Source organism: Heterocephalus glaber, unplaced genomic scaffold (genome assembly GCF_053883595.1).
Source record: "Heterocephalus glaber isolate CG9 unplaced genomic scaffold, H.glaber_assembly_v1.0 deba00001531, whole genome shotgun sequence".
Lineage (NCBI taxonomy): Eukaryota > Metazoa > Chordata > Mammalia > Rodentia > Bathyergidae > Heterocephalus > Heterocephalus glaber.
Window position 1 is genome coordinate 8,002,359 of NW_028258329.1, and position 24,342 is coordinate 8,026,700.

General features: G+C 39.1%; 1 long non-coding RNA gene and 1 pseudogene across 1 annotated transcript in view; one reads left to right on the forward strand and one right to left on the reverse strand.

The window, feature by feature from the left end:
- The window catches only part of LOC147824856 (uncharacterized), an 83,014-nt gene extending 76,306 nt beyond the window's left edge, over positions 1-6,708 (forward strand). The window contains exon 3 of the long non-coding RNA XR_015441679.1: positions 2,195-6,708. This is a non-coding gene — a long non-coding RNA (uncharacterized LOC147824856). The remainder of the gene's footprint in view (positions 1-2,194) is intronic.
- A 9,776-nt stretch (positions 6,709-16,484) lies between these two features.
- On the reverse strand, positions 16,485-17,532 carry LOC101722902 (high mobility group protein B1 pseudogene; annotated as a pseudogene).
- Positions 17,533-24,342: the final 6,810 nt, after the last annotated feature.

Below are 24,342 nucleotides of genomic sequence, written 5' to 3' on the forward strand. Positions count from 1 at the left end.
CACAGTCTCCCTTGTTTTCCTTCATGATCACTCTGACTCAGGCTGCTGCTCACTCCTGCCACCCAGAATCAAAAGAGAGAACCATAAGGCACATTGTTGGCTTGAAAAGTTTGGATTTCAAAGTTTAAAGTCCACTTGCTACTGAATGGCTATCACTTTTGCACCATCATAAATTAAAAAAAAAAAATAGTCTAAATGAGCTGTTGTAAAGGAGAGGCCATCTTCGTACATTCAGGTTGGCCAGAGTGTTGCAAGGCTTTCTCTTTCTCAGTGTCCCGTTTTCCTTGAGGCCTGGTTATATGGGCATGCTTGACGGAATCATTGATCAGATGATATCACAAGGACTCAAAGCTGTAAGCTCTAACCACCAGCGGTCTTCTGCAATGGCCAGCCCTTGTCCTGAGTCATCTCCTACCCAAACTCTCCTGGGGCCCAGCAGGAGTCATCACATTCCGCAAGTAGGGCCCACCTGGAACCAGAGTGTTATTACTCTCAAAGTTCCAGGAGTTTAGAGATGACTTTCCAGGAGCTGGAACAGACTCTTCAGGTGACATTGATTCTTCACTACACTGGCACCCACCTGTGGCAGGCAGCCTTTGAGCTTTGACCCCTGGGTCCCTACTTCTTGGTATTCACACCTATGTAACCCCATCTCCAGCTGGATCTAGTGACCCATGTCTAGCAAATAGAATGCTAAAAATGTGATGAGATATCACTTCTGGGATTAGGTCGCAGAAAGACTTTGGCTTCCTTCTCTATTGTTTACCCTCTTCTCTCCTGTTTCCTGCATGGATGAAGCCAGCTCCCAGGCTGTGAGCTCCCCTGTGGAGAGATCTACATGGAAGGAAGTGAGGGAGGGCTCTGGTCAATTATCCAGGAGGAGTTGGGGTCCTCAGTCCAGCAGCCTGTGGGGCACAGTGTCCTCTCAGCAGCCATGTGTTTGTGCTTGGGACTACAGCTGTGCCCAGTTGAGCTGTGGATGAGGGTCTATACCTTCTGGCACCTTGACCGAAATCCTGTGAGAGACCCCGGGCTCAAGACCCTCAGTTAAGGCCATGGCTTGAGTTTTGACCCAGAGAACAGATGATGGAATGTGTGATAGAATACATATTTGCTAATAATAAATGTTCCCTAATTGGGGGGCTAATTTTTTATAGCAACAGATAAAATTATATACCACCCTATTCTTTTGCTCACTCTTTCCCTTTGAAAATCTGCTTGTCCATTTACAGAAGAAATATCTTTGAAAGATAGATTACAGTTGCAATATTTAAATTTACCCTGTCCTTTACAGCTCTTCATATGAGCTTTGATGCATAAAATGGTGATATTATTTTGTTCCTCTTTAGGACATTTACTTACCTTTTAGAATTTTCTTAGGAATCAGTTACTAAAAGATTAATATAGTTGGTCATTTTGAACTTTCTTAATTTTTTTCAAGCAAAGCATCTTATCCATTTTTTAAAAAGACTAACTAGGAGAAAGCAGTCAAAATCCTGCTACATTTATTTTCATTTCCTCAAAATTGAGCATATCAAATTAGTGGGGGATTGAATGATGAAAATGCTTAGAATCTTTTTAATAATATGAATAGTCAGCCCTAAATTAAATTTTTTGTTGTAAGTTATTATTTTGGAATTTGAATTTTCTTGGAGCTAACCCACCAGTAGTTATACACCCTACACTTGTAAATTTACTCCCTAGAAGACACTTTTGTTTAGTGAGCAATTGTTTCTCTGTGGATAAATTCAATTATAAATCACAATCAAATTGACTTTTTCATAGCATCCTTCTTTCTAAGTATCTTAAGTCCTCTGTTGATTATAAACCAATTACAGTGCTTGAAGGACAGTTTAATAATTGTGTACATGAACACAGTCTCTCTTATATGTTCAAGAGGGGCTCATTCCCACAAGGAACATTAAGTTAGTTTTTATTGAGACCAGGAACTGTTGGCCCAGACAGCCGATCCCCTGGGCTGTTTTGAAAAGTATCCTGGGATCTTTAATTTCCACCTGGATGGTCAGGGAGGTGAGAGATTGGCCCTTACTGGGTATGACCTTATGTTGTGCCTCCGTCTTGAACCAGGCAACCTCCCACCCTAGAGGTGAGATGTGCAAAACGGGCAACTGTGCAGCCTCTTAATTATTTCAGCTGAATCCCAGCTCTGTTCTCACGGTTACATCTCTCCCAGGTGACTGCAGATGGTGGCCAAGAAGAAATATTAGAAAGTTCCCAGAGAGCTGTTAGGTGAGAGTGTTTTCACTGATGTGTACACATGATGCTTTTCTGTTGTAGTTGTTACTTTTTGTTTTTATTCTTTTGGCTTAAACCACTGCATTCTTTATTAGAGCATGTTTGCAGTTCATAATGTTTACCTGCCCTGTGTGGAGTTGGTGCACGTACCTAACCCATCTTCATTCCCTTTTCATCCCCCTCCCCTCCCCCATTCTCCCCCTCCCTCATCTCGATCCCCTTCCATTTGGAGAAAGATCTGTCTCCCTACTTCCTATTATCTATCTTTGATTTTGCTCTTTATTTATAATTTAGGTTTCTCACAAAAGAAAACTATATGATATTTAAGCTGTTACTTTTTAATATGAGTTTTTCTTTCTGTGTTGGCATTCACATAATAAGCACGTGACAGACGCTCAAGGTCATTTGGTTCCATGCCACACTTTTCACTTGGCACAGCTAAAAGGAAAGTCTTTCTCCTTTCGTTTCCTTTCATCTGTTACCTTGGCTCTGTTGGCCGAGAGAGTAAATAGTAAATGATTGCAGGTCTTTTATGGCTCACCTTGAGAGGCGTTGGTATGAAAAGGTGCTAATTACGCTCAATGTGTTGGCCCTGTTGTTTGAGTGGGTTCCAGAAGGAGAAGACCTCTCCTGGCTTGCATGTTTGTGTGTGTGTGTGTGAGTGTGTGTGTGTGTGTGTGTGTGTGTGTGTGTGTACCTACGCATTCCATTTTCAGTTATGTGGGGAATTTTACCAGTGAGAATGATTTTAGTTCTCATAAACACTACAAATTCTTCAAACCACCTCTGGATTTGGCTCAAGACCCACCCAAAGATAGTTTGGCAGTGCAACTAAGTGTGATTTAGTGTGTGGTCATCGTAATGCTACATGGCTGTGTTGGAATATTTTCTGTATCTAAACAGAAACAGTACGTTCGAAGAATAGTAGTTTTTTTCCTCCCCCACCTCGCCCTATAAATATTAGGAATGAAGACTAGAAATTAAGAACTAGGAGAAATTTTCATCAGAGTCTAAAATGTGAGGCTAATTGATGACCTTGCTTCAACTTGTTAGCGCCTTACCCATGGAGTTTTGACAACAAGGAATTCTGCTAGGAGTTGGTTCCTAGGCACTCATGATTTTCCTTCTGAAGCTAACACACTTAGCTTCCTTCTTGTGCCTTTGCACAAGATTTGTAGGTTTCAGCAGATTTCCCAAGTGTAACACTTGATATCTTTCACAGCTTAAGGTAAATTCTGTAGGACTTTTTTTCTTTCACCTGGAGTGAGAATACACCTTTTTCTAGTGCTACTTTTTTCTGAGATACCTTTCATTTGTTTACACAAATTCTCTTTTTCTTGCCATGATTAAAAAATTATGCAAGCTGTCCACAAAGGTGTGAAACTTTGGATGTAATTTCCTTGTGGCTAGTGGCTAGTTGGGACCAGAACATTTCTTTATTTCTGTGTCCTGAATGCCTGACCCATTGCCTGGCTCAGAATGGGCACTCAGTGAACAGTTACTTAACAATGCTGTATGGATAGTTTCCATCAAAGGATTAAATTCTTTTTCACACAGTTTGCTCATTGCTTGAACTAACCTACTCCTGGGCTAATTTGATCATCAAGGGAAATTTCTACATTTCTGAAAAATGTAGAATCACTTTGCTTAACAATATTTATTGGAAGCATTAAGTTGCAAGGGGCTTGAAGAGTCATGGTTGAATTCTGCTTGGGCATAAAGCCATCTCCCATCAGAAATCTGATTAGAACTTTTTTTGGTAACTGATGTGAAAATGTTAGTTCCAAATGACAACCAGAAATTCTCCTGCAGCGAATGAACAAAATACTCAGAGGAAACCTGAGGAATAGTTGATGTTTTATCTCTCACCTATGGCAGTAGGATGGCTGAAGTCACCTAGGAGAAGATGGTCTCTTTCTGAAATAGTAGAAGGAGCAAAGCACCTACCAACCTGTGCTTGTTTGGAGAGGGAGGGAGGGAGCTTAGAGCTTGGGGAAAGGCTGATCTCTCTAATTAGTGACAGCTGAAATAATAAAGACCTGTCATCCATGCTGCTTTTTGCAGAAACCACAAACATCCTTGTGAAAGTTAAAAGGAAAAGGAAACTATGTTCTTTGGAGGGGGCATAACTGCGAACAGGAGGTGGGGATATAAAGAGTGCTTTAACACAGCCAGGGGAACCTTCAGATTCGCCCCTGAGGCTTTTGCCTAACCCTGTCACTGTCCCAACACCTTCTCCTGGCTGACAGTCTTGGTAATTGATGGGTTGGTGGGGGTCTGTTCTGCAAATGCATGAAAGCAGGAGGGAATACTTCAGCCCCTGCCTCCCTCTCCATGGCCTGGCACGGGGGACCCGGACTTAAGCAGATGCAGGGGCAGATGCAGGGGCTGGCAATGTTCTCGGGAAGAAGGGATCGATTCCGTCAATCAGGCTGCCCCACTACTGTCAGGCTCCAAGACCTTTCACCTGCTCCTTGGAGTCATTAGAACTCCCAAATCTCTTTGCAGGCCTTTTCTATTAGGCACATCCTCCCATGTTTTGATTTTTTGCTCCCAAAGTCATTTTTTTTATAATTACCTGCATTGAACCACACTTACCATCAGTGGGCTAAGAGCGGGAAGATGATTTATTAGTCTTGGTTTCTAACTGTGCTGACTGATGTGGGATTGATTTGGCTGGTGACACGCACCGTGGGCGCTCTGATGGGTGGGGGGAGTTGGTGTCAGGAAGAGGCTTCTCTGGGAGCTGACGTGCACGTGGGGACCGGGGCTTTGGTGTTTGGTCAGTAGACTGTGACATTGCAAAAGTGGAGTCTCAAGTCAGGGTGGGTGACGTCAGGGAGAGAAAGCAACAGAGGGACAACTGGGCTTGCTCTCAGTAGAATAGTTAGAAAGTAAAAGTGCATACAAAAAGCAGAGACTGTGAGTACATCTCCCAGCACGGGCAGAGAAGGCCCTGGATATCTTGCCTCCACTGCCTTCCTTGTGTCCAAGGGCTTGACTGCGAGTGCCAGGCATGGTGGTGGTGGGGGTTCAGCTCTTGAGTTGGCATTTGAGTGTGCCTTGACTCGTACCCAGATCTATCAAGACATCCATCAGCAGAGCCATTTCCACTGCTGGGCATTATATATCCAGGGCTAATTCTAATTTGATCAATGATCCAAGTGCATCTTGGCCCTCATGTCCTTGGAGAATCACTTGTCTTCCCACATAAGATACTGGCCACAGAAGTCCTGTCATAGTGCTGGGCACACAGTCACTCTATAGTACCAGTGGCTTCCTTGTTTTCTTGCTTATAGCCTCTTGCCCAGAACACCCAGACTTAGGCTGACCAAAAATGCTTGGAACATGAAGAAAATAATATGAGAAGAAGCGGAGGGGGATGCATTGTGACTTCTGTGGTTCTATGGACTTTTGCCTTCATGAACTCCTTTTGCCATAAAAATATGAAGAATTGTATTGTACTATGTGTTGGTATAGTGATAAAATTAAGAATATTATGTATTAAAATTTCTCCATCTACCTAAAAGTTTGTGGGTTTTCTTCCTTCTGGTCTTAAAAGAAATTAAAATATTTCCACATGTCCTTAGAAGTATTGTGGCCTGGGAGTGGTGTCTGCTGGGCTTTATGGACACTTGGGTGATGGCTGGAGGAGAGAGACATCAGTGTCATTTCAATGTCAAGTGGAAAATATGACATCTCAGGGTCTCTTCCTAATGATGTATGGAGTAAGGCACGTGAGTCATGTTTTATTACTGTGTTTGATGGACTTCGTGATTTCTCAGTTCTGAATGCTGAGTATTGTTAAAATATAAACTGAGGCACAATACAATTTTGAAGTTTATTGGAGCAAACGAGGTTTCAGAAAGCTGCACGCCACAAGTGGTTTAGATACGCCATCAAAGAAGTACAAGGAGCAGGTTTTTATAGTATGAATGGAGAAATCCTAAAAAGGAAATATTTGGTTGTTTATGTTATAAAGTTGCCTCATTGGCTTATCCTGGTGGAAAGCCCTTCATTCTATAATTCTAAGTTTGTCATTGCTTCTAACTGGTTGAGCTTCAGTTCTGTTTTCCTTCATCTAAACATTTATAAGCAATGGGTCAAATAAAGTTTTGCTTCCATTTGTAAATACAGCAAGATTATCCCATCACTTACAAAAAGTAACTGGCTTTTACGTCTTCTGGACTGTAAAGAGCTTTAAAATTGGAATCTTCATGTGTTGACTCCAAGACATGCTTTGAAGTTTGGACTTTTTTTGCTAACTCCTTGCTATGAAATGTTTGTTCTGTGTAGTTAGAGTATGGTAGATTGTTGTGCTGTTTAAAGATAACTATACTATTTAAACAAACCAGGGAAACTTGCGATGCAAAGAACTGTACAATAAATCTTTATAAATAAATAAGTAACTAGAATTTCCTCAGCCCTGAAAAATGTCTGTCATAGAGCAAACACTACCTACTACTGTATTTGCTGGTTCCTTGTGTTTTGCAACTGTTGGTATATTTTAAACTGAATGCATCCCCATGCTTTCTGAGAGACTGAGCCATTGCTCAGTTTTTTCCCCTACTCTGACCAGTACTCCTGAGAGCAATTGTTCTCGGGTGGTAATAGCATAGGGTACCAAGGTGCCTGAGTGGGGCTCACCAACTGGCCTTGTCACGTGCATTGGGTGGCAAGTTACTGAAATGTTCTGTGCTTATGTTGCCTCAACTATAAAAGAGGACAATAATGCAAATAAATTATATATATATGGTATATTATATGATATTTTGATACATGTACACATTATAGAATGACCAAATCAAGCTAATTAACATGGATTACATCTCGTGCTTTATCATTATTTGTGTTGAAAATCCCTTTTAGCAATTTTCAAGTTTGTAATGCATTGTTATTAACTGTAGTCATCACGTTTTACAATAGATCTCTGAACTTATTCCTCCTAATTAGAATGTGGCATTCTTTGAGCAACGTCCCCTCATCCTCCTTCTTCTGCAGTCCCTGGAAACCCCTCAGTTTACTCTCTGCTTCTATGAATTTGACTTTTTCAGATTCCTCATGTGGGTGATATAATGTGGCATTGGTCCTTCTGTATCTGGCTTATTTGACTTGTGAGAAAAATGATGAAAACATTTCTAGCTTATTCTAAGATCTCAACTAACTTCTTCCAAATCCCTGAAACACAAACTCTTGCATGAAAAGCGACTGAAGATTTACATATAACACAGTGTCTAAAATAGTTTATTTCATTTCTTAAACAATTAACTCATTGGTGGGTATGCTTGCATGTACAGGAGCCAGGGGGATTATTTTCTTTCTTTATTAAACATATACTCTAATATAAATGAGCAGTGAAGTGGTACGTTAACAAACCTAAAAAATGGTTAGTGAAGTAAAGTAAGCAAAGCAAATTTAAAAGCAAAGATTCCTCACAGATTGAAGGTTTGTAAGACTTGCAGGTGAGAGAAGGGTGGCCTGTCCTAGTGTGTATAGTGACTTCAGTATCACCTTCATAATCGACCGCGCTAGAGTGTCCTCCGTCAACAGGAGTGCTGATGGCAAAGCATTCACTGTGCATTGAACTGTTAATGGACAGTGACAGATCCTAGCACAGTTGCAGTGCGAATGCCCAGTGGCAGATGATGCCTTCCCTTCAGTGTTGCTGAAGAAGATGGATGTTAGAGTAATATACGAGTAGGAGTTTTAGCTAATGCCTTCTTCATGACTTCCTCCAAAATAGTCTTCACCTCTCTTTAGATATAAAAATGCTATCTATGCCTAATTTCAGCAACTAAACCTGAAAGATTGGTTTGCTCTTTTTTTAACACCTTATAAAAATATTTATTCATAAATAATACACATTATCTCACTATAAAAAATACTGCATTGATAAAAGCAACTTCACATAATTTTTGAGCATTCTCTTCTAAGGATACATCATTCCTCATCTTTCCAACTCATTTCTTCTAGGACTCCAAATATTATTGATTTTTTTCATTCCCTCAGGAATAAACCGTTATATTACTTTCACTACTTTTTAAATTGTTACAGTGTATTTCCCTCCTTATGCGATTAAATGATATTGTCTGTCTTCACTCAAACTTTCACACTCTCAAATGTCTTATATATCACTTCTTTCAGTGTACCCTCCTGCAAAATTCCAGATCCTAAGTTCATGCATACGTGACAGCTTATTCACAGTAAAACACTCTGCACCACTTAGAGACGTTACTCAGGAACCTGTCCCTTTGCTTATTTCTGCAATCATTATTCCTCCCATAATCAATAATTCTGTCTGTTCACAAACCTACTTTGATGTCCTCTAAACACCCCATAGATGCCACTTCATATTGCTTTTCTTAGAAAATTTAAAAGACATACTGAAACAGTGCATCAAAAGCTCTGATTTAGGTTTGAATCTTGATAAAAATCAGACTCTCCTGCAATATGTCTTGAGTACATATCTAGTGGGATGTCAGGTGAAATCTTTTTTTTTTTTATAAGTAAAGATATTTCATATTCTTTTATTTTTTTTCCCTTCCCCTATCCCTCCCAATTCCCCTGCTCTTTTAGACCTTTTCTTCCTGTTACACAATATCAGTTATACATTTTTAAAATTACAATATTAAGATCTAGGAGACATTACCACAGATTTTACAGAATTTAAAAGGATATAGAAAGCAAATTACAAAAATCTTTTTTGAAATAAATTTGACAACTTCTAAGAAGTACCTTGGAAGACAAATTAATGAAACTAACTCTGGAGGAAATATAAAATTTGAATAGCACCTATTAAAGAAAGTATATTCCTAGCTTGAAACCCTACCTATACGACAACAGCCGGCTCATAAACATTTTAACTGATAAATTATAACAAACAATTAAAGCAGAAAAAAGAAGGAACACTTCTCCCCTCATTTTAGGAACTCAACATTGTGCTAATCCTAAAACTGGATAAAGATAATAGAAGAAAAAAGTATGAACATAGATAGAAATTTATTTAACAAAACAAATTATTGGAAGTCAGATATGGCAGTATGTAGAAAGTGGTTTTGTTATAGGGATGGCAGTGTTGGTTCAGCATTGGAAGATCCACCCCCAAAAGTCATCATTTAAACAGAGGAAAGGAAAAAGCCATATGATCCTGCCACTAGTTGGAGAAAAAGTATTGGACTGAATTCTACAGCTGTTCATGGTGAAAGCTATCAGGAGACTAGAAGTAGAACAAAAACTTCTCAACAGATTAAAGACATGTACTCCATACTTCCAGCAAGAATGCCTTATATAAATGGGGAAGATACAATGCTTTCTCCTTAAGGTGGGGAACAAGGGCAGATATGCTTACTCTTTATCTGTCCATTAAACTTTGAAACCTAGTCCCCACCAAAATAGTCTGGCAATAAAATGACAAAACTAGGATAGGACTGGCACGACAGAAGCAAAATCTTTATATGTAGTTGAAATGATCATCTACGGAGAAAATACTAAGAAATCTCTAGGAGCCCCTAGAACTTGTACTTGAATTTAGCAAGATTAGAAAACACAAGGTATAAATAAAAATTCAGGTCTATGTATACTTGCTATAAATGAAGAATTGGATAATGAAATTTAAAAGTTATGTAGGAGTACAAAGGATCTAGAAAAGTTAAAAACAAAAACAAAAACAAAAACAGTGTTGGAAGATGTTTAGTACCTAATTTTAAGACTTCTTCTAAAGCTACAGTAATCAAGGCAGTGTTGGTGTAAGGAAAGACATATAGATCATTGGAATAAAACAGAGAATCTAGAAATAGAACCACACATATATGGTCCACTGAGATTTGAAAGATTATTTAACATTAGCATTTTATAGAATATAACCTTAATTCAAGAGCCAAGGAAGAGATAGTGTTTTCAGCAAACGGCACTAGAACACCTGGTATCCGTATATAAAAAATTAACCTCAACTCTTTTTTTCCATACATGAAAATAACTTGAAGGGATTTATGAACCTAAATAAGAAAGCCTAAAAGTATAAAACTTTAAGAAGAAATTATAAGGGAAAATATTTATGAATTCAGGGTAGGCAAGAGCTACTTAGGATACAAAAAACATGATGTATAAAAGAAAAAAATTGATAAATGAGGTTCCATCAAAATTTAGAACTTTAAATGACATCATTAAAATGAAAAGTAGTCCTTAAACAGACCATATTTACAATGCATATAACCTATGACCAGAATATACAAAGAATTCTTAGAGTTCATTAATAGACAACCCAATTAAAATGTAGACATAAGAAGATGATAAATAGCCAGTATAGCACAAGAAATACTGTACAACTCTAGAATCAGAAAAATACTAATCAGTACAATAACAAGATTAAATTATACACGCATTAGAGAGATGAAGTTAAGTTTTAAAAGCCTTGTCATGACTTTTTCTTTTTGTTGGATTCTCCCCCTTTGCGTTTAATTTGTCACACCCAGTGGATTCATTCTGCTGGGTTTCCTGGGGTTGTGATCCTCATTGTCTTTTCCTAGGGTATTGTCTAAAATGTTTTGGAGTGCCAGTTTGGTATTCATGAAGTTCCTGAGGTGCTCTTTATCATCAAAGTATCTTATTCCTCCATCAATTTTGAAAGATAGTTTTGCAGGGTACATCAATCTAGGTTGGAGGTTGTTTTCCTTTAGGGCTTGAAATACATCACTCCAAGCTCTTCTTGCCTTGAGGATTTCCATTGAGAAGTCTGCTGTGATTCTGATGGGCTTTCCTTTGTATGTGATTTGTTTCTTTCCTCTCACTGCTTGTAGAATTTTGTTCTTCTGTTGGATTTCTGGAATCCTAACTATTATATGCCTATGTGTAGATTTTTTTTGATTAAGGTTAGCTGGAGTCCTATATGCCTCATTTATCTGTATATCAAGTTATTTTCCCCTCCTTGGGAAGTTTTCTGCCATCACTTCTGTGAACAGTTTTTTTTTTTAAGTCATCTGCACTCTCTCCTGTTTCTTCATTGACTCCAATCAGTCTTATCTTATTCTTCTTTGCATTGTCTAGCAGCTGCTGGATTGATTTATCATGTTCCCTTACAATTTTAAAGCAATTTTTCTTTTCCTCCTCACTAATTGCAATCTCATCTTCTATATGTGAAATTCTATCCTCACATTGGTTTATTCTGCTGTGCAGACTTTCGATGGAGTTTTTAATTTCTTGGAAATCTGTTTGTATCTGTTTTATGGATTCCATTTGTTTCCTATGTTGGGATTCCATCATGTTCATCAGATCCTCTATTTTTTTTTATCTGTGTCCTCTCTAAATTTATTAATCATGTCTTGCACCATGAGCAAAATCTTTGCTGTTATCTGAGTAATTATTTCTGATTTCATTTTTCCCAGATCCTCTTTTGTTGCCAGTTCAGAGTCCAGGTGGTTGAGTATCAGATTGTTCCATCTTGTTTCCCTTTGGGGTTGCTGTAGGTGATCTGGAACTCTGTTTTTGAGGCTTGTTTATGTGTTTTCTCATTTCCACGGTTGGGGGGGTGCTTCTGGTGCCCACGCGGCTCTCTTTCTCTGCCCTAGGAGCCTAGGATGACAGCAGGGGAGCTTCCTTCTGGGTTCTGGGACCAGCTCAGCTCCTCTGCCCTAGGAGCCTGGGATGGAGGCAGGGGAGCTTCCTTCCAGGTGCTGGGACCCACTGAGCTTCTCTGCCCTAGGAGCCTGGGATGGAGGCGGGGAGCCTCCTTCCTGGTGCTGGGACCGGCTGAGCTTCTCTGCCCTAGGAGCTTGGGATGGCAGCAGGGGACCTTCCTTCCGGGTTCTGGGACCAGCTCAGCTTCTCTGCCCTAGGAGCCTGGGATGGAGGCGGGGGAGCTTCCTTCTGGGTTCTGGGACAGGCTGAGCTTCTCTGCCCTAGGAGCCTGGGATGGAGGCAGGGAGCTTCCTTCCGGGTTCTGGGTAAGATTGGTTTGCTCTTGACCACCTTGCTCCATGTCTACTGCCGGGACTGTGGCCATCACTTCAGCTTCAGCAGCAGGTGTAGCACCACCTATGGTTTTGAAAGCATTGTCTTCCTTATTGCATTCTGCCTTATATCTGTTGAACCACCCAGGCCTTTGTTTATACTGTTTTCTAGTGCAATGTCTCCTCCACAAGCTTTTCGGAACCGTGTAGGTACACATCTTCGATTGTATAGACAAGATAGCTGGTGGCATCCCAAGGTGACCCTTGAGCCCCTCAAAAAAGTATTTCTCTGGATTTAAAAAAAAATATTATGCTTTCCTGAGCAGCATTGAAGGTTTTCACAACCATTCAAACTTTTATAATTTTCTTTATTTTTCTATGCATAGAAAAATAATCAAGGCATATGCACACCAGATGTGGGGTGTTTATGACTTCAGTTCTGTCTTTATGTGCCTGTCTCTCTTACTTCCACATTTTTTCAAACTTATGTGCTTTTTTAGGCTTCATGGTCTCAGAGGGTTTTCCACTTTATAAGGAGGCATTTTGCTTAGAATGAAAAGAAGATGATTGCATATGATACATCCATTTAAACCATGCTTAAATTAAATCAGCGACTTGATTCTGTGACTGCCTCCTCTGATGCAGGAGCACCAAATAGTAAAGCTTGGGTTAACCTGTTTCCAAAGTTCTCTAACAGTTTTCTAACTAGAGATTGAGGTCAGACATACTTGTGGTACCTATTGCATATGGCAGTGCAAGGTGGTCACACTTGCACACTAATATAAGCAAAGGGCCTTTGAGATAAGCCACTGATCCAGTGTGATGCTCCTACAAGTTACCTTTGGTCCATACCACATGCTCAAAGCTTATTTCAGGCAAATTTCCATCCTGCTGTCCTTGTACCATGTTGGGGAAATGATCCTAGGGAGATACCTACAAAAGATTGTTAGAGAAGACTCAGGAGCTTGGAAGTGAATGAAGAAAGATAAAAGAAATAAGCTTCCCCCCCTTTTTTGTTGAGGAAGCTGAGTGAGTTCTGCCTGAGTCTCTGAGATTTTAGGATGCAGAGAAGCAGCAACATAGCTAAAAGTTCATGTAGACTTTGACAAAAGACACCAGGAATAAGGAAGTAGAAAAGATTTCTGGGTGGACAGAGAACCCACTGAAAAGCAAGTTGCTCACATCTGATCAGGAAAAGAAGTTAAATAAATCACCAGCTTCTCCTTCCTGTTCCTGGGTCCATGAGGTCTTTTTTCAAGTTAGCTTCACTAATGTGTCTGAGTCAGTGATGCCCACAAGACCCGAGTTGTCTAACAGGTGCTTCCATGTCAAACACACATTAGACAAAGTTAAATGTTCATAAAATTCTCCACCTGGGCACTTCAAGCTGTACAGAGGCATCATTTTAGGTGGTGAATGGAATTAATTTTTTCGTAGATTGCTGGGAAGTTTGTGTCAATTTTTAGATTTTGTTTCATATTTTTGCAGTAATTAAGTGCTGACTTTAAAACCAGGACACTGTTTTGGGTCAGGTTTCTATACAGCAGCAATGAAACATTTTACCGTACTAAAGGAACGGGGGGTCAGAGCTCCATGATTGCCAATTCCTTTCTTCTGGCTTTGTAACCCTCTTGCTTCACCAGGTGATTGCCTCTTAGATGGGGCTGTCACATCACTTGGACAGCTTCTTGGTGAATAGAGAGAAGCGAACATTGTGGGGACAGCACACAGAAGCCAGACAAAACTCTGGTAAAAATCGAATGTGACCTAAAGATAATTTCACCTTAGGAATGATGCCTGGATTTAAAATTTGCATGCTTGTAGTCCTAGCACCCTGGGAGACTAAGGCAGAAAGTGCACAAGATCAAGCCCAGCCTGGGCAACTTAGTGAGATGCGGTCTCAAAATAAAAAATTAAAATGGGCTCAGTGAGAAAGCACTGGATTCAATCCCCACTAAAAAAAAAAAGACTATAGCACTGTCACCACCTGCCACTTGCTGGCCAGAACCAGGAAAGGTACAATATTAAGATAAAGCTCCCTCAAAAGACATATAGTAATTATGGGGTACAATGTGACATTTTAATACATGTGTACAATATATGATAATCATATTATGGTAATTGGCATATCTATCAACTAAGATATTTGGCATGTGTTTGTACTGGGAATATTACTAATCCACTCTACTAGCCATTTTGAGACATTCATTAATTGCTGTCAAACACAGTCATCTTACTGTGCTATAAAGGTATTGTTTTGACAAAGTAAAATTTCTTAACTACTTCTAATGGTTATTGTATATAGAATCTTTATCTGAGTTATTTTTAGTTTGTCTAGAAAATGTTTTATCATTCTCAAATTAACATTTTTATTTATAAAACCCTGTCACTGTTTAAAAATTTAAGGGTTATATTTTATATATTTTATTAGTATGAATACACTTTAATAACAATAAAACTTGGATTATCTTATAATATTTCTTTGCTTTATTCAGTTATTGAGTTGATTTTTATTTTGTAAGTATGATATTTTAAACAAACCTCCAATGTAAGAACTTATTCTCTACATTTAACTTTTTTTGCTACTTGTTTGCTTTAGATTATTTTTAAGGAATTGCAACTTTACAAATACAGGTGAAATTAACATTTTTCAGCCCCCCACCATCAATTTTCCTTCATTCTTCCTCAAAAATTACTGAGTCTTAAAATTGATATGAAATACCTTACATATTTCATTGCTTCATACGCTAATACCCATAAACAATCTAAACTCATTTTTAATGTGTTTAAAATTATACAGAATGTAGTGATACTCTATTCTTATTTCAATTTGCTTTTTTATCAAATACTATATTTATAAATTTTATTAATGTGTACATATGTAGATCTATTAGATTTACATATAGCTGAATTAGAAAAATCCAGTCTGGAAATAGGATCTTTAACTGAAGAGTTTGATCCATTTACATTTATTGTTAGTTTATGTAGATGTATTTCTTCTATCACATTCATTTTCTTTGTTTTAAATATCTTCTTGTTTTCTATTAAAGGCTGAGTATACTTTTTTCTTTCTCATTTACTTGTGTGGTTATATATTCTATTTATTTTCTACTCTTAAATTTGCATGCTAAGCCTATTTAACTTCAGAAGTCTAACAGCAATTATTCTTCTGCAAAGACTACAGACCTGAAATGTTTTAAATTCTTTTCACATTTCTCCCATCTTCCATGTTATACTTCATAAGATTTTTAATATCTTATTGCTTTAGTTTCCTCGTGTTAGCTGTCACAGCTCCTTCATCATTATTGTCCAGTGAATTAGTACTTACATGTAGCCACATGGCCACTTGTTAAGTTTTTCACTGCTGGAGATTGAACCCAGAGCCTCACATATGCTAGGTAAGTGCTCTACTACTGAGCTATGACCTTGGCTAATTTGGTTTTTTTCTTTTGACTTGTCACTTGGCTTTTGCATCTCACTGTTTTCTTACGTGTCATTTTTTTGTTGTTGTTTTTACTGAAGAACAACATTTTTATTTTCCTTTAGTAAGGATCTTAGAGATGAATTCTGACTAGAAGAGTTTTCATTTCTTCTTACTCTTGAGTGAGAGTGTAAGTACATATAGAATTATACGTGTGGCAGGCTTATTTCTTCTTAGCACAATGAAAATAAAATCTCACTGTCATTTTTTCTGTACTGTTTCTTCCTTAATTATGCTACATTATGGATACTTATTTATGCTATATTACGGATAATTTCCCTTCCTCTGATTTCAAATTCATTATTGCCCTTTAGCTTCAGGTAAATTGCTGGACAGGTAAATTAAACTGCTGTTTAATCTATCCATGGGTTTTATTTCAATGACACTATATTTTTTGATGTAAAAAGTGGCATTTGTTTTTAGTTTTTCTGCTTTCCTACTTTCAATGGTCCTATTATTGTCTTATGATCCCTAGTTTTTCTTTCATCTCTGCACATTTAAAGTGATAAAATCTCCCATTATATTTGTACACTTCTTTATTTATGTTTTTGGTTCTGCTAATTATTGCTTCACATGTATTTTTTACTGATAAAAATTATATTTACTTAGAAGCATTCAGAATGTCAATAAAACAGCTGCAACTTTTTTTTTGCAATTACAGAGTGCTATTCAGTTAACAGAATAACAATTATTTCGTATAAGCTGCATCAGAGACAACTGAAGATGAAAAACTACCATCCCCAGGCCAGGGATTTAGCTCAGTGGTTCTGGCGCCTGTCTCGCAAGCAAAAGGCCCTGAGTTCGATCCCTGGTACCAAAAAAGGAAAAAAAAAAAAAAAGAAAGAAAAAGAAAAACTATCATCCCTGTATGTAACTAATTTGTGCTGCTTTAAATTTCTATGCCAGTTTACAAGCCACACACTGTACCAGGCAAGGTTAGTGGCTATAGAAAATACCACCAGGACAGGGCTGTCTAGAGACCCATTTGGTAGTGTGTTAACAACACAAAAAAGACACTGTACAGTTTAAAAACAAATCTTACACAGCCTTACATTTCAATTTTTTTTCTTTAAAGGGAGTGAGTTTTGTACATGGGGATTAAATTCTTTATAGACAAGACAAAAAACTGTGCTAGAAGCAACTTATTCTTCATTATCTTCTTCCTTTTTTTTTTTTTTTGTGGTACTGGGGATTGAACTCAGGACCTTGTGCTTGTAGGGCAGGGGGTGGAACCACTGAGCTAAATCCCCCTCCCTTTGTTACCTTCTTTATCTCCACACTCTTATCTTCTTCCTCCTCTTCCTTCTTTTCCCTTCTTTCTTCAGCCTTGACAACTCCCTTTTTTGCCACATCAGGTTTTCCTTTAGCCCGGTAGGCAGTGATGTCCTTTTCGTACTTCTCCTTCAGCTTGGCAGCCTTCTTCTCATAAGGCTGCTTGTCATCTACTGCAGTGTTAGTCCACATTTCTCCCAGTTTCTTTGCAGTATCACCAGTGGAGAGGCCAGGATGTTCTCCTTTGATTTTGGGGTGATACTCACAAGAAGAAGAAGGCCAAAGGGGGCTTCTTGGGCACATTGGGATCCTTGAATTTCTTTTTTGTTTCTCCTTTAGGAGGGATATAGGTTTTCATTTCTCTTTCATAATGGGCCTTGTCCGCCTTTGCCATGTCTTCAAATGTTCCTTTCTCTTTAGCAGACATGGTCTTCACCTCTCTGAGCACTTCTTACAAAGCTCTGAGAAGTTAACGGAAGCATCTGGGTGCTTCTTCTTCTGCTCCTCTTGGCAAGTATGCACAAAGAATGCCCATGATGACATCTTGCCTCTCGGCTTCTTAGGATTCCCTTTGCTCATGTTTGCTTGTTTTCCTTGGTGAGGCACAGAGTGGCTCAGGGCCCTGCTTACCCTCACTGGCCTTGGTGCTGTCTCTGTGTTGCTCAGTGTACTGCAATAGCTATTGCTTCTTATATTTTTGAAGCTCTGTTATTAAATGCACACCCCTTAAGAATGCTAGGCCTTCTTGGCAAATGTAACACTGTATCATTATGATACAACCTAGATCTCTTGATCTGTGGTAATTATCCTTGTGTTAAAGACCACTCTGCTTGATATCAACATAAGGGCACCAACTTTTAAATTATCCGAAGTGTGATATGTTTTTACTCAGCCTTATACTTTAAACTTGACTTTGTTGCTATACTTACAATGAATCTTTTATAAACATCATACAACTGAATCTTAAAAAGAAGTCCGATAAAGTCTGCTTTTCATCGGAGAGTCTAGTTAATTAGCTTTTAATGCAGTTACTGAGACGGGCAAGTTCCTGTTGGCCATTTTTGTGGGGCCTAATGAGAGGTCCTAGGGTGTTGGATGTGTGCTTTCAAGGGACTGTGGGGCCCTGTTCCCTTTTGCTGCCTCCTTTTTGGCTCCTGAAGATGAGATGAGGGGCTGTGTTCCACCACAGGCTCCCATCGTGATACGATGTGTGGTGCCCAAAGGAATCCAATAAAGAAAGTGAGATCATAGACTACACCCTTCAAAACTGTGGGCTGATATAAAACTTCTCTCTTTATAAGTTGATTATCTCAGGTGTTTTATTATAGTGGTGGAAAGCTGACTCACATGAGAAATAAATCCAAGAGGTTGCTACAAAGAATATGGGACACGAGGGTAATTGAATAATGTAATTTATTATTTTAAAAAACAAGTCCATACATAAAAGAAAACCAAAGAAGAAAAAGTGTGCATTCACCCAGATGAAAGTCCTAGATGACACCAACATCATAAGGAGCATGTGTCGCGGTGAGGGTCAGAGCGAAGTGGAAGAATGAGGAAACACATAGGTTGTTCAGGGCTAGTTACAAAATATGGGCAAATTAATAAGGAAAAAGAGATATAAATAGATAAGAATAAAATGTATAACATTTAATTTAAAAGACAAAAATGTAGTTAGCCTTTTTTCATAAAAAATTAACAAAAACGGAAAAGTATACAAAGGTAATTAAATAAAAAATACAGTATAAAATGGAATAAATATTTCACCATATAATAGCATTTGAAAGATATGTAAGTGGATTAAACTACCTAACCAAAAAATGCATTCATATTAGAGTAAATGAGTAAATGACCTAGCATTATATTGTATTCAGCAGATACCCAAGAACCAAACTAACCAAATAAAAAAAATAAGGAAGTGCCAAGAATATATAAGCCAAAGAAAGAAAATGTGATGGGCCAAGTAGGTAGCTCAGTGGTGGAGCATTTGCCTTGTATGTGCAAGGTCCTGGGTTCAATCGCCAGTGCTGAAAAAAATAAAATCACAATATGACAAATATGCAACAAGAACAGGTGAATCAACATTTAAGACACATTCTTCTTAGAAACTGATAGATTAAGGAAACAAGCACAATGACAGAGGAGTTGAAAAATACAATCAAGCAATACTGGCTACTATATTAAATTTTTGTCAACTTGATAGTTGAAAAATTCTGTTTTAATTTTGCTTTAAAATAGTTATTGATGTTTATTTTTCATGTTGTTAAATATCCTCATTTTTGTGTATAAATTTACTGTCTATGTTTATGAAGGCTGTTTGTTGTCTTTAGAGAGTTGTAGGAACAGTATGTATATTAAATGTTTCTTTATTAGATATGTTAAAATATTGTTTTCAGATTTATCATTTGCCTTTTAATTTTTCTTACGCTTTTCAGGGCTTCTGAGGAGCTTAGTATTTGGGCTCTGTTTGGGGGAGATTCTTTTATGGAAAAGATAAAAGGATGAAGAGGAAAGGCTATGGTGGTGATGAGATCAAAATGCAATATGGAAAAAAGTTGAAAGAGGAAAAGAAATAGGAACCTAAAGAATAAGGAATATAAATGTCTAGGATTAGCAGAGAATTTGTCAAAGCACCAAATGAGGCTCATTTTTTTTGTTGCCATCTCAAACATGAAGTTAATGTTTCTGGACGCCATGTTTTACACTTGTGACCAAGAGACTGCCTGCTCTTTTTGGGGCGGGAATGTAGCTCTGTGCTAGAGCTTGTGCTTTTAACACATGTGAGGTGCTGAGTTTAGTGCCCACCACACACACACACACTAATTAATTTAAAAAAAGATCCGCCCTTTACTCTGATTATGTAGTCACGTATTTGTGAGCTGCAGTCAGAGCTGGACACAGTGGGTATCTGCTAGGACAATCTCCAATCTTAGGACTGGAAACAGATTGAGGGATATAACAGAGATATCTTATCCTTGGACCATACATGCCTTCTTTAATTTGATTCTGTAAACTAAAAAGAAAAAAAAGAGTGGTTGGCCAAATTTATTCATTTTGAGACGAAAGAGATGAAGAGACACCAAGTTTTATGAGATTTTTAGTGATGTGCTTTTCAATTTTTTACTTTTGCAAACATTCCCTACTTTCCCTTTTGTTGGGAAAGCTCTTGGCTTTGGGTGACCATAGATGTAGCCTGTTGGGACAGGGACATACAATTTATGTTTCCTGGAGCTTGCTTCAGTGGTCTAGGGCTAGTGGAAGTTGTTTTTGTTGTTGTTTTTGCTTTTTGGAGTGCCTGGGATTGAACCCAGGGCCTTCCCACTGAGGTACATCCTAGTCCTTCTTACTTTTTATTTTGAGACAGGGTCTCACTAAATGGCTAAGTTTCTCAGGCTGGGCTCAAACTTGAGTTCTTTGTGCCTGAGCCTACCAGATTTTAATGGGCAGCTCTTGAAACAAACTGAGGATTCAAAGTAGCATGTTTTATTTTGTCTCATCAGTAACAGCTTAGTGGTCCATGACAGATAAATTTCCTTTGACACACAACTGGCACATCAAGCAGGTTAGCCTAGAAAACTCTAGAAAACGGAGGGCTTTAGAGAGGGAATTATCCAGTCTTTCACTTTGCTAGAGGAGGAAATAGGGTTCACAGTGGTAGACAGTGTCCTCTGAAGTATTCTTTAGCCTGCCCTCTAGAACATGTTTATCTTGGGGTTCCAGGGCAATAACAGTACCATTGTGAACCCCAAAATGACCCATGCCTGCTCCTAATAAACAATGCATCTCTCGTCAGAATCCTGGGCACCAGTCACCCTGTGGTCTGGGAAGAAACTGAGACACACATTGGGCGATTGCTGTTCAGCTTCCATGTGGCGATCCCCAGCCAAGTGAACAAGAATCACTGATCTCCAATTAGGCACAACTGAACTCTTCCCTTTATTCCACTACAAAGCTTTCCCTTCTGTCCAAGCAGCACAAGCTACCAGCTAGCTGACCTGCTTAGTCAGCTTTCTACTACTACATCAAAATACCAGAGATAAGCAACTTATAAGGAAGTAAGGAAGAAAGGTTTATTTTGGCTCACAGTTTTGGATTGTTCAGTCCACATCTGGCTGGCTCTGCTGTTTTGGGTCTGTCATGAGACAACACATCTTGGTGAGCATAATGATAGAGGAAGCTGCTCACCTCATGGCTGAGACAAGAAAAAGACAGGAAGAGAAAGGAGTCAGGCTCCCATCATCCTTTTCATGGCATGTACACAATAACCTAAATTCCTCTACCTCTTATATTTCCACCTTCTTCCAATAGTGCCCAGCTTCAGACTAAACTTTAACACATGAATTTTGGGGGACATTTCAAATCCAAGCTAGTACTACTCATTTGCCACTTAGTAGCCTTCTGGGTAATCGAGTACACTGTCCCTGTTTCTCAGTGTTTGTGTTCAAGTGACTTGTATTTTACTTACCAATATCCCCAAAATATAATAGTATTGAAGCAAAGGAGGCACCAGATGTAAAATATGGAAGTGTTCAGTGCTATGTGGCAAAGCTGCAGGGTGCATGGGAAAGGACAGTGTGTATAAGGTTCTGGACTGGCTGTGGTTTCAGGTGACCCTTGGAGGTCTTGCAGTCAGTCGCTGTGGATAAGGGGGAGCTGTTGTTGCTGTGGTGTTCTCATTTACTTGGGCTTTGTCCCTTTCCTCATAGCAGTAACACCAGGGGTGAGGCTAGAGTGCCGCCCCCCCCAACCTCCGTCTTCTTCATGGCTTGTGGGTGCCAGTAAGGTGAGAAGCCAGCGACACTTGGGAGAGCACCAGATCCTCCCTTCCACCCCAAGACCCATCCATTCCTGGCTTTTGAATGCTGTTTTGTACCATCTTCTGGGTAGCTGACCCTATAAGAGAAAAAAGAGACTTATGATGAAATATAAAATCTGTGTAACTTTAGCCTAAGTCTCACTGCTGGCAGTGTAAGTAGATGTACATTTTGAGTCAACTTTGACACCTCGTGCTGGAAAATCACCACCGTGTGTCACCATCAGATTTGAGTTACACATTTTTGGGAGCAATGGAGTATGAAACCCAGAACATTTTGCTCACATCTGGGGAATCTTTCTTCATCTTGCCTTTGTTAATGATAAATAATTTAGATACTTTGTTTAGAGAAGAAGCAACACTCATTTATTCGGCAGCTATGGGATTCCTGTTTGCCAGACTCATGACTTCCTATCAAAACTGACCATCATCATTCTTATGGAAGAGCAAGTTCATGTAGATCTCACTGATCCATTTTGACCACTTGCTGTTTCCTCTTTCTTCTACATTGTTGGCAAATTTGTTGATGGATGAAATGTTGGCTGAGAAAAAGAAGCATAGGTCACTGGCTTTTTAAAATTTTTGTATGAGAATTTCTGACCACTTGTGTGCATATTTGCAGGGATCTTTATTATAAAAGTGCAGTATACCAGGACCTACAGAATGAGAAATTCTGGAGGATGGAATCTGCCCATGCCATGTGGTTTCTGCATTCCTAGATGGAGAGGAATTTTATTATGTATGAATAAACTCAGAAAATGAGGTTAAGTGGCCTGCTAAAGGTCACCAAATCAGCTAATGGGTCATTGCAACATACAAAACCCAAGGAGGAGGATGATAAAGCTATTTGAATCTGAGAGTCTCGCTGAGGCGTCAGGTCAAGCACTGACTATTTGCAACTCATAAAAAGAAATCACTTAGTAAAACCAATACTGTTCTCCACCAAAAGTTCACTGAATGGGGTGGAAAAACTGAGCTGTTTCTGGGGGGGGGGGTCCTTTCTCTGTGTGGCTACTGAGCAACCGGGTGTTAGGGCCTCAGTAATGGGGACTTACACAGCCCCTCACTCTGAGGGGCTCTTTCACTGAGTGAAGGAAGAAGGATCTGGTTGCCCTGTTGGTGAAGAGGCAATTGTAATTTTCAGAATAGTTGAAGATCATAGCATCTTTGGCAGAAGTTTTGCCAACATCTGTTTTTTCCTATGGTCTGGGAAATTTTGTGGAAGTTTATGTCCTGACTGAAAAACTCATCCTCTGCTTTTTTAAAAAATATTTTTTAACAACTTAATGAGGGAGACTATTTTCATCTGAAAGATGCTTGCTTTTCCTTACCCAGCCCCTTCCTTTTCTGTTTGTTATTTTGCATTATTTTATTTGGTTGTGATCCCTTGGCAGGACTCTGGTATCTGGGAGGGTGGAGAGAGATGGAAGCCATTGCCACTTCCCAAAAGAGCGTGTGGCTGCTGCATCTTCAGTGCACCCTGTGACTGCTTTGCCTCATGGTTAGAACCCTGGGACCCAAACTGGACTGGTCCCTGGGGATCCCTCTCTTTCCATTCTGCTGTTGAAAAGAATATAAAACCATTGGCCAAGTTCCAACTGGTCCCAGACCAGAGGAAGGGGCTTCCAGGTTGCCTTTCCACCACTCCCAGCCCAAAGGAAGGGGCTTCCAGGCTGCCATTCCATTGCTCCCAGTGCAGAGGAGGTGAGCTGCACTGGCAACAACAGCACCCCCCTACCATGTCGAAATGAGAAGACATGTAAACAAGTCTCAAAACCAGACTTCCAGATCACCTACAACAACCCCAAAAGAAAATGAGATGGAAAACTCTGATACTCAACCACCTGGACTCCCTGAACTGGCAACAAAAGAGGATCTGGAAAAAATGAAATCAGAAATAATTTCTCAGATAACACCAGAGATTGTGCCCATAGTGCAAGACATGATTAATAAATCTAGAGAGGACACAGATAAAAAAATAGAGGAGCTGAGGAACACGATGGAATCCCAACATAGAAAACAAATGGAATCCATAAAACAGATACAAACAGATTTCTAGGAGATTAAAAACTCCACTGAAAGTCTATGCAACAGAATGAGCCAATGTGAGGACAGAATTTCAGATATAGAAGATAAGATTGCAATTAGTGACCAGGAAAAGAAAAATTGCTTCAAAATTGTAAGGGACCACAAGAAATCATTCCAGCAGCTGCTAGACAATGCAAAGAAGAATAACATAAGACTGATTGGAGTGAACAAAGAAACAGGAGAGAGTGCAGATGACATAAAAAAACTTCACAGAAGTAATGGCAGAAAACTTCCCAAGCAGGGGAAAAGAATTTGACATGCAGATAAGTGAGGCATATAGGACTCCAAATAGCCTTGATCAAAAAGAATCTACACATAGGCATATAATTGTTAAGATTCCAGAAACCCAACAGAACAAAGTTCTACAAGCAGTGAGAGAAAAGAAACAAATCCCTTACAAAGGAAAGCCCATCAGAATCACAGCAGACTTCTCAACGCAAACCCTCAAGGCAAGAAGAGCTTGGAGTGATGTATTCCAAGCCCTAAAG